The sequence below is a fragment of the Hypanus sabinus genome, chromosome 3 (assembly GCF_030144855.1).
Source record: "Hypanus sabinus isolate sHypSab1 chromosome 3, sHypSab1.hap1, whole genome shotgun sequence".
NCBI lineage: Eukaryota > Metazoa > Chordata > Chondrichthyes > Myliobatiformes > Dasyatidae > Hypanus > Hypanus sabinus.
Genome location: NC_082708.1, coordinates 145,650,044 through 145,658,750, shown reverse-complemented (window position 1 = coordinate 145,658,750; position 8,707 = coordinate 145,650,044).

Sequence of the window (8,707 nt, the reverse complement as noted above, 5' to 3'; positions counted from 1 at the left end):
CATGGGAGATTTCACTATGCAGGAAGATTTGGAAAATCAGGTTGGTGCTGGATCCCAAGATAGAGAATTTGTAGAATGCCTACAAAATGACATTTTAGAGCAGCTTGTGGTTGAGTCCACTAGGGGAATGGCAATTGTGGATTGGTTGTTATGTAATGACCCAGATTTGATGAGCAAGCTTAAGGTAAGTCTGGTGAACTACATATACTTGTCTGGACACGCCCCTCTGCTGACTGCTCCTGTGGCTCCTCCCACAGACCCCTGTATAAAGGCGATGGGGGCACTGCTCCTCCCTCAGTCTCCGAGATGCCATGCTCCCTTTTTGCTGCTAATAAAAGCCTATCATTCACTTCCTGTCTCTGAGAGTTATTGATGGTGCATCAATTTTATTAGCAGCAATTTTAAAACATGGAGAGCATTTTACGACCTGACAGATTGGATCTCGACCCTCAATCCCAGGAAGCCGGCGACGCTTTCGAACACTGGCTAGCATGCTTCGAATCGTACCTGGAGGAGATTCATGTGACCGAGCCTGCCACGATGCGCAGAATTCTCCTCTCCAGAGTCAGTCCAAAGGTCTACTCCATGATCAGGGACCAAACGGACTATCAGGGTGCGATGGATGCCCTCAAAGGACAATACCGGCGGCCAGTGAACACCGTCTATGCAAGACATCGCTTAGCGACACGGTGGCAGTGGGCCGGAGAGTTGAACGTTGAGTTTGTCTGGACCCTACAGACACTTGTGCGGGCCTGCGACTGCAGGGGACTGACGGCGGAACAGCATGCGGAGCTGCTAGTAAGAGACGCCTTTGTTACGGGGATCAGGTCAATATACATGCACCAGTGGCAGCTGGAACACACCGATCTTACCTTACATTCGGCGATTGAGCTGGCCATCACGCTGGAGGCCGCTCTGCATAACGTTGACGCCGTCCAGCCGCATGATCTCCCGCCGGCCTCGTGGACGCTGCAGACCCCGCAACCCGCTGGCGAGTCGACCATGGCTGCTGCCAGTCGCAAGTCCGCGTAGTGTTATTTCTGCGGACTCAAAAAGCACCCCCAAAAACGCTGCCCGGCCCAAGAAGCTACCTGCTCCAGCTGCGGAAAGAAGGGCCACTTCACCAAGGCCTGTAAGTCCAAACCACGAGTGGGGTCGAGCAGCGCCGCCGGCGAGAAATGGGGGTCGCCATCTTGGTCGCCGCCATCTTGCCTGCCCGCCGTGTGTGAGGCATGGGGGTGGCCATCTTTGTCAGCGACAACTCGCCCCGCCTCCAACCCACGGGTGCTTACCAGGCACCAACACAGCAATTCAACTCTGGCCTCCGTGACCCTCGACCAAAGCACTCCACACCAGCTCACGAGGTCAATGATGGACATCCTGGTGGAGGGGCACAGGACTAGCTGCCTGTTTGACACTGAGAGTTTTATTCACCTGGACAAGTGACACGGACTCGTGACATGGCCGGTAAGCCAGAGGGTCACCATAGCATCTGGATCGCATTCCACAGACATCCGAGGGGGTTGTGTAGCAACATTGGTGGTGCAGGGCACAGAATATTGGGACTTTGCGTTACTGGTCATGCCTCAACTGTGCGCGCCTGTGATATTGGGGCTGGACTTCCAGAGCCACCTAAAAAGTGTGACAATGGAGTATGACGGGCCCCTCCCACCAATCACTGTCACGAATCCTCAGTTTTGTGGGACTTCGTCATATACCCCGCTACTGACCACACACACACACCGACCCACACATCCAACCCAGCACCATGCCAACAGCCGCGCTACTGACACCACTTGCAGCCTCTCCACCCTCAAGGTCCCTCCCTCACCGCTGTTCGCCAACCTGACCCTTGACTGTAAATTTGTGGCAACTAAAAGCAGGATGTAAAGAGCAGGGGACAGGGCCTTCATTAGTCGGAGGTGCAGCGGCTACTCAGGGAGGGAATCATTGAGCCAAGCACAAGCCCTTGGAGGGCCCGGGTGGTCATTGTTCGGACCGGGCAGAAAAATAGGATGGTTGTGGACTATAGCCAGACCATCAATAGGTTCACGCAGCTTGACGCGTACCCCCTACCCCACATCGCGGATATGGTCAATCGGATAGCTCAGTACAAGGTGTACTTGACCTGAGACCCAAAATCCACTTACCATCAGCTCCCCATCCACCCGGAGGACTGCCCCTACACTGCCTTTGAAGCGGGCGGCAGGCTCTATCACTTCCTGCGCATCCCCTTCAGTGTCACAAATGATGTCTCTGTCTTCCAGAGGGAAATGGACCAGATGGTGGACCAGTGCCAACTGAAGGCCACGTTCCCATATCTGGATAACATTACCATCTGCGGTCACGACTGGCAGGATCACAACACCAACCTCCAATGATTTTTCCAAGTGGCCAAAGCTCTTAACCTTACCTACAGCAGGGACAAGTGTGTGTTTGGAACCACCCGACTTGCTATCCTTGGGTATATCGTGGAGAATGGGGTAATTGGCCCTGACCCCGACCGTATGCACCCCCTGTTGGAACTCCTTCTTCCCACCACCCTCAGAGCCCTCAAACTGTGCCTGGGCTTCTTTTCCTATTATGCCCAAAGGGTCCCTCACTACGCAGACAAGGCCCGCCCCCAGTCAAATCCACTGCATTTCCCCTCTCAGCCAAGGCCTGCGTGGCCTTCAGCTGCCTTAAAGGAGACATTGCCAAAGCAACGATGCATATTGTGGACGAGACCATTCCCTTCCAAGTAGAGAGTGACGCCTCCGACTTCGCGCTGGCTGCTACCCTCAATCAGGCAGGAAGGCCGGTAGCATTCTTCTCCCGTACCCTTCAGGGCCCTGAAATTCGGCACTCCGCGGTGGAGAAAGAAGCCCAGGCCATAGTGGAAGCTATTAGGCACTGGAGGCACTATCTCGCCGGCAAAAGGTTCACCTTGCTGACCGGCCAGCACTTAGTTTCGTTCATGTTTAGCAACCAACAGCAGGGCAAAATCAAAAATAATAAAATTTTGAGGTGGAGAATAGAACTCTCCACCTACAACTATGATATCCTGTACCGGCCTGGAAGGCTCAATGAGCCCCCTGATGCCCTATACCGGGGAGCGTGTGCCAGCGCGCAGCTCGACCAGCTATACGCCCTCCAGGCAGAACTTTACCACCCGAGGGTCACCCGGCTTTACCATTTCGTGAAAGCCCGGAACCTGCCTTACTCCCTTGAGGAAATCAGGACAACGACCAGGGACTGCCAAGTCTGCATTGAGTGCAAACCGCACTTTGACCGTCCTGAAAAGGCACAACTTATCAAGGCCACCCGCCCCTTTGAGCGACTGAGTGTCGACTTTAAGGGCCCCCTTCCCTCCACCAACCGCAATGTCTACTTTCTCAACATAATCGACGAGTACTCGCGATTCCCGTTTGCCATCCCCTGCCCCAATACCACTGCCACGTCCGTCATAAAAGCCCTGCACCAGCTCCTCACTCTGTTTGGATATCCCTGCTATATCCATAGTGATAGAGGGTCCTCATTTATGAGTGATGAGCTGCGCCAGTACCTGCTAGCTAGGGGCATTGCTACTCGTAGGACTACGAGCTATAATCCCTGGGAGAAAGGACAGGTGGAGAGGGAGAATGCCACGGTGTGGAAGGCCACACTCTTAGCCCTTAGGTCAAAGGGATTGCCAGTCTCTTGCTGGCAGGAGGTCCTCCCCGAGGCACTCCACTCCATCCGCTCCCTGTTATGCACATCCACCAATGCCACCCCTCATGAGTGACTCTTTTCTTTTCCCAGGAAGTCTGCCACTGGGACCACCCTACTGGCTTGGCTGACGTCCCCGGGGCCAGTGCTGCTCCGGAAACATGTGAGGAGCAATAAATACTCCCCAATGGTCGAGAGGGTTCACCTACTTCATGCGAACCCCCAGTATGTCTATGTGGCCTTACCTGATGGGCGGGAGGACACGGTCTCCGTCCGTGACCTGGCGCCCGCAGGAACATCAGACCCCTACCCTGAACACTCCACGGTGACTATGAACCCCGTACCCACCGATGTATATACCTACAAGACACCGCGCACACCAAGCCCTACACAGACTCCTCACGACACTCCCATACCGGGCGCCTCGCACACGCATGAGGGGTTACTGATGCCTAACAGGCTGGCACCTCAAGTCAGGCCAGAGCCACCGTCAGCGGTGCAATCACCACCGGTGCTACGTAGATCGCAGTGACGGACTCGACTGCCTGATAGACTTGACCTGTAAATATACTTGTAAGAAACTTCGCCCTGTGGGGACTCTCTTTTAAAACAAAGGGGTGGTGAATGTATGTATACCTGTCTGGACACACATGAAACTATGTATACCTGTCTGGACACGCCCCTCTGCTGACTGCTCCTGTGGCTCCTCCCACAGACCCCTGTATAAAGGCGATTGGAGGCACTGCTCCCCCTCAGTCTCCGAGAGGTCATGCTCCCTTTTTGCTGCTAATAAAAGCCTATCGTTCACTTCCCGTCTCCGAGAGTTATTGATGGTGCATCAGTAAGAAACCCTTAGAAGATAGTGATCACAATGTAATATAATTCACCCTGTAGTTTGAGAAGAAGAAGCTAAAATTAAATGTGCCAGTATTAGCATGGAGTAAAGGGAATTAGAGAGATGAGCTGGCCGGGGTTGATTACAAGTGGACAGCAGCAGGGATGTCAGCAGAACAGCAGTAGCTGGAGATTCTAAGAGCAACTCAGAAGGTGTAGGAAAGATACATCCCAAAGATGAAGTACTCTATAAAGGGAGGATGAGGCAACCGTGGCTGACAAGGGAAGTCAAAGGCAGCAAAAGAAAGGGCATATAATATAGCAAAACATTGGTGGGAATTAGAGGATTGGGAAGCTATTAAAAACGAAATGAAGGCAAATAAAAAACCCATAAAGGAACAAAAGATAAAATATGAAGGTAAGTTAGTAAATAATATAAAAGAGGGTACAAAAAGTTTTTCCTGATATATAAAGAATAAAAGAGAGACAAGAAAGGATGTTGGACCACTGGAAAATGACACTGGAAAGGTAGTGATGGAGGACAAAGAAACAGCAGATGAACTTAATAAGTACTTTGCATCAGTCGTTACTGTGGAGGACATTGTGGCAGAATGCCAGAAATGCGAGAGTGTGAGGGGACAGAAAGGAATGTAGTTGCTATCACTAAGGAGAATGTGCTTGGGAAGCTGAAAAATCTGAAGGTAGATAAGTTATCTGGATCAGATGGACTATACCCCAAGGTTCTGAAAGAAGTTGCTAAAGAGATTGTGGAGGCATTAGTAATGATCTTTCAAGAAACACTAGATTCTTGAATGGTTCTGGAGGGCTGGAAAATTGCTAATGTCACTCTACCCTTTGAGAAGGGAGGGAGGGAGAAGAAAGGAAATTAGAGGCCAGTTAGCCTGACTTCAGTAGTTGGAAAGGTGTTGACATCTACTATTTAAGGATGAAGTTTCAGGGTACTTCGAGGCACATGACAAAGTAAGCCAAAGTCAGTATAGTTTCCTTGAGGGGAAATTTTACCTGACGAATCTTTTGGAATTCTTAGAGGAAATAACATGTAGAGTAGACAAAGGAGAGTCAGTGGATGTTGTTTATTTGGATCTTCAGGTCTTTGACAAGATGCCATGCATGAGCCTGCTTAACAAGATAAGAGCCCATGGTATTACAGGAAAGATTCTAGCATGGTTAAAGCAGTGGCTGATTGGCAGGAGGCAAAGTGTGGGAATAAAAAGAGCCTTTTCTGGTTGCTGCCAGTGACTAATGGTGCTCCACAGGGGCCAGTGTTGCGACCAATTCTTTTTACATTATATATCAATGATTTGGATGATGGAATTGATGGCTGCTTTGCAAAGTTTGCAGATTATATGAAGATAGGTGGAGGGGAAGATAGTTTTGAGGAAGTAGAGAGGCTACAGAAGGACTTAGATTTGGAGAAAGGGCAAAGAAATGGCAGATGGTATATAATGTCAGGAAGTGTATGGTCATGCACTTTGGTAGAAGAAATGAAAGAGTTGGCTATTTTCTAAATGGAGAGAACATACAAAAAAAACTAAGGCATAAAGACACTTAGGAGTCCTTATGCAGGATTCCCTGAAGGTTAATTTGCAGGTAGAGTCTATGGTGAGGAAGGCAAATGCAATGATAGCATTCATTTCAAGAGGACTAGGATATAAAAGCAAGGATATAATATGATCTTATAAATTTTGGGTCCCTTGTCTTAGAAAGTATGTCTAAAACTGGAGAGAGTTCAAAGGAGGTTCATAAAAATTGTTCCAGGACTGAATGGCTTATCATATGGAAAGTGTTTGATGGCTCTGGGCCTGTATTCACCAGAATTCAGAAGAATCGGGGTGACCTCATTGAAACCTATTGAATCATGAAGGGCCTTGATAGAGTGATGTGAAGAGGACGTTTCCTATGGTGGGAGTGTCTAAGACCAGAAGACACAGCCTCAGAATAAATGGTTGTCCTTTTATAATGGAGAGGAGGAGGAATTTCTTTAGACAGAGCGTGGTGAATCTGTGGAATTCTTTGCCATGCTGTAGAGGCCAAGTCTTTAAGTATATTTAAGATAGAGATTGATAGATTCTTGATTGGTCAAGGCATGAAAGGAGAATACAGGCGATTGGTGCTGAGAGGAAAATTGTATCGGACATGATGAAATGGCGGAGTAGACAAATGGCCTAATTCTGTTCCTATATCTTATGGTTTTATGGTCTTATGATGAAATTAATGCCCTTTTGCCAAGTTTGCGGATGTTACAAAGATAGGTGTAGGGGAAGGTGGTGTTGAGGAAGCAGGATGTCTGCCAAAGGACATAGACAGATTGGGGAAAAGGGCAAATGGAATAATATGTAGGGAAGTGCATGGTCTTGTACTTTGGTAGAAGGAATAAAGGCATGGACTATTTTCTAAATGGAGAGGAAATTCAAAAATCAGAGGTGCAAAGGGACATGGGAGGATTCTCCAAAGGTTAACTTGCAGGTTTAGTCAGTGGTCAGGATGGCAAATGTTGTGCTAGCATTGATTTCGAGTCTGACTATCATGTATAGTTTTGGGCCCCTCATCTAAGAAAAGGTATTGGAGATGTTCCAGAGGAGGTTCACAAGAATCATCCTAGGAATGAAAAGGTTAACACATGAGGAGCGTTTAATGGCTCTGCACCTGAAGTCTCTGGAACTTAGAAGAATGAGAAGGCAAGAGAATGGGGTTGAGAGGGACAATAAATCAACTATGATGGAATTGTGGAGCAGAGTTGATGGTCTAATTCTGCTCCTATGTCTTATGACCTAACATTAGTGGTTTTGATGTGGTGAACACCTTCAGTGACAGACTGATAAGTTAAAGACAGGAATGAGCTTTAGGGTTAGTGAGCCACTTGTTTAGGAACTGATTTTAAAGCAATCTACACTATGTAACAAGATTAGCAGAGATTCAAACTGACAGTTTGATTCCCCTCTGCCGTTTTTAGAAGATGTTTAGAAGATGCACCACTTTTAAAAACCTTGAGATTTGGAAATATTTTTTCTCATTTCTTTGAGTATGTTTAAATTATTAGAATTGACGTTGCCAAAGGGAAAACAGATTTGATGCAGTTATTGAGGCTGACATTGAAAGGACTATATTGACACCAGTAGGCTCCCGAATGATTTAGCAAGTTTGTCAATGAATAATTGAAATATAAAGACCACAGTAGACTTTGAGTGAACCCTGAACTCATTGACGAGGGTTGTGGCTGAGAACCTAACACTGGCAAACGTCCCACTCCTGATCAATCCATTTTGGTTTCCAATGTAGCCCATCATCAAATAATGATAATATATTAGAGGAAAACCAACATCCGTATAATAGGAGGAATCAGATTCTCTGAGGAAAATAAGGTGGGCAAAAAGGGCAATCAGGAGCCAAATTAGGTATTGCAGTCATGATTCCATATGTCAATAGTCTAATTATTTTGAAAATCAAGAAACTTGCAGATGCTGGAAAGCTGAAACAAGAAAGTGCTGAAAAGACTTCCAACATGTGATACAGCATTTCTCTTATAGAGAAATAAGAGTTGATATTTCTGGTCAAAGACCCTTGGTCAGATGACAAACGTGAGCAAATGGGATCAGTGTATATAGTCAAAATAGTTGGCATGGACATCGTGGTCAGAGGGACCTCTTTCTGTACTGCACAACTCCATGGCTCTAAGACCTTTCAGAGATCTTTAATTCGGATTGTTCACAGTTTTTTTTTGGCTTTGTCTCATTTCTTGAGCTGTGTAATGTTCAATATCAGAGACTTTGCAAATAATCTTACTCTATATCATTAAATATTATTACATTCCCATACTACTTCAGTCCAGACTTTAGGTTAACTTGGACTCGGTGGTATCACAAACACACATGAGGCAGTTATCACAAACACACATGAACTATGACACAGTTAGTAAGTTAAGGTTCAAAAGACTGGACACAAGAATCCAGACCAACATTGGTACAAAAACCAAAACAGTGCTCCACTATTGACATACAGTATACGATTAAGACATTAAAGTGAAGACTTTTCTGCCCTTCTAGGTGAATATAAATAATACAATAACACTATTTGAAAGCACTGGTAGCCAAAAATAAACTGCTGGAGGAATTCAATACCTTAAGCAGAATCAGTGAAAGCAAAGGAATGGGTTGAGACCCTGTGT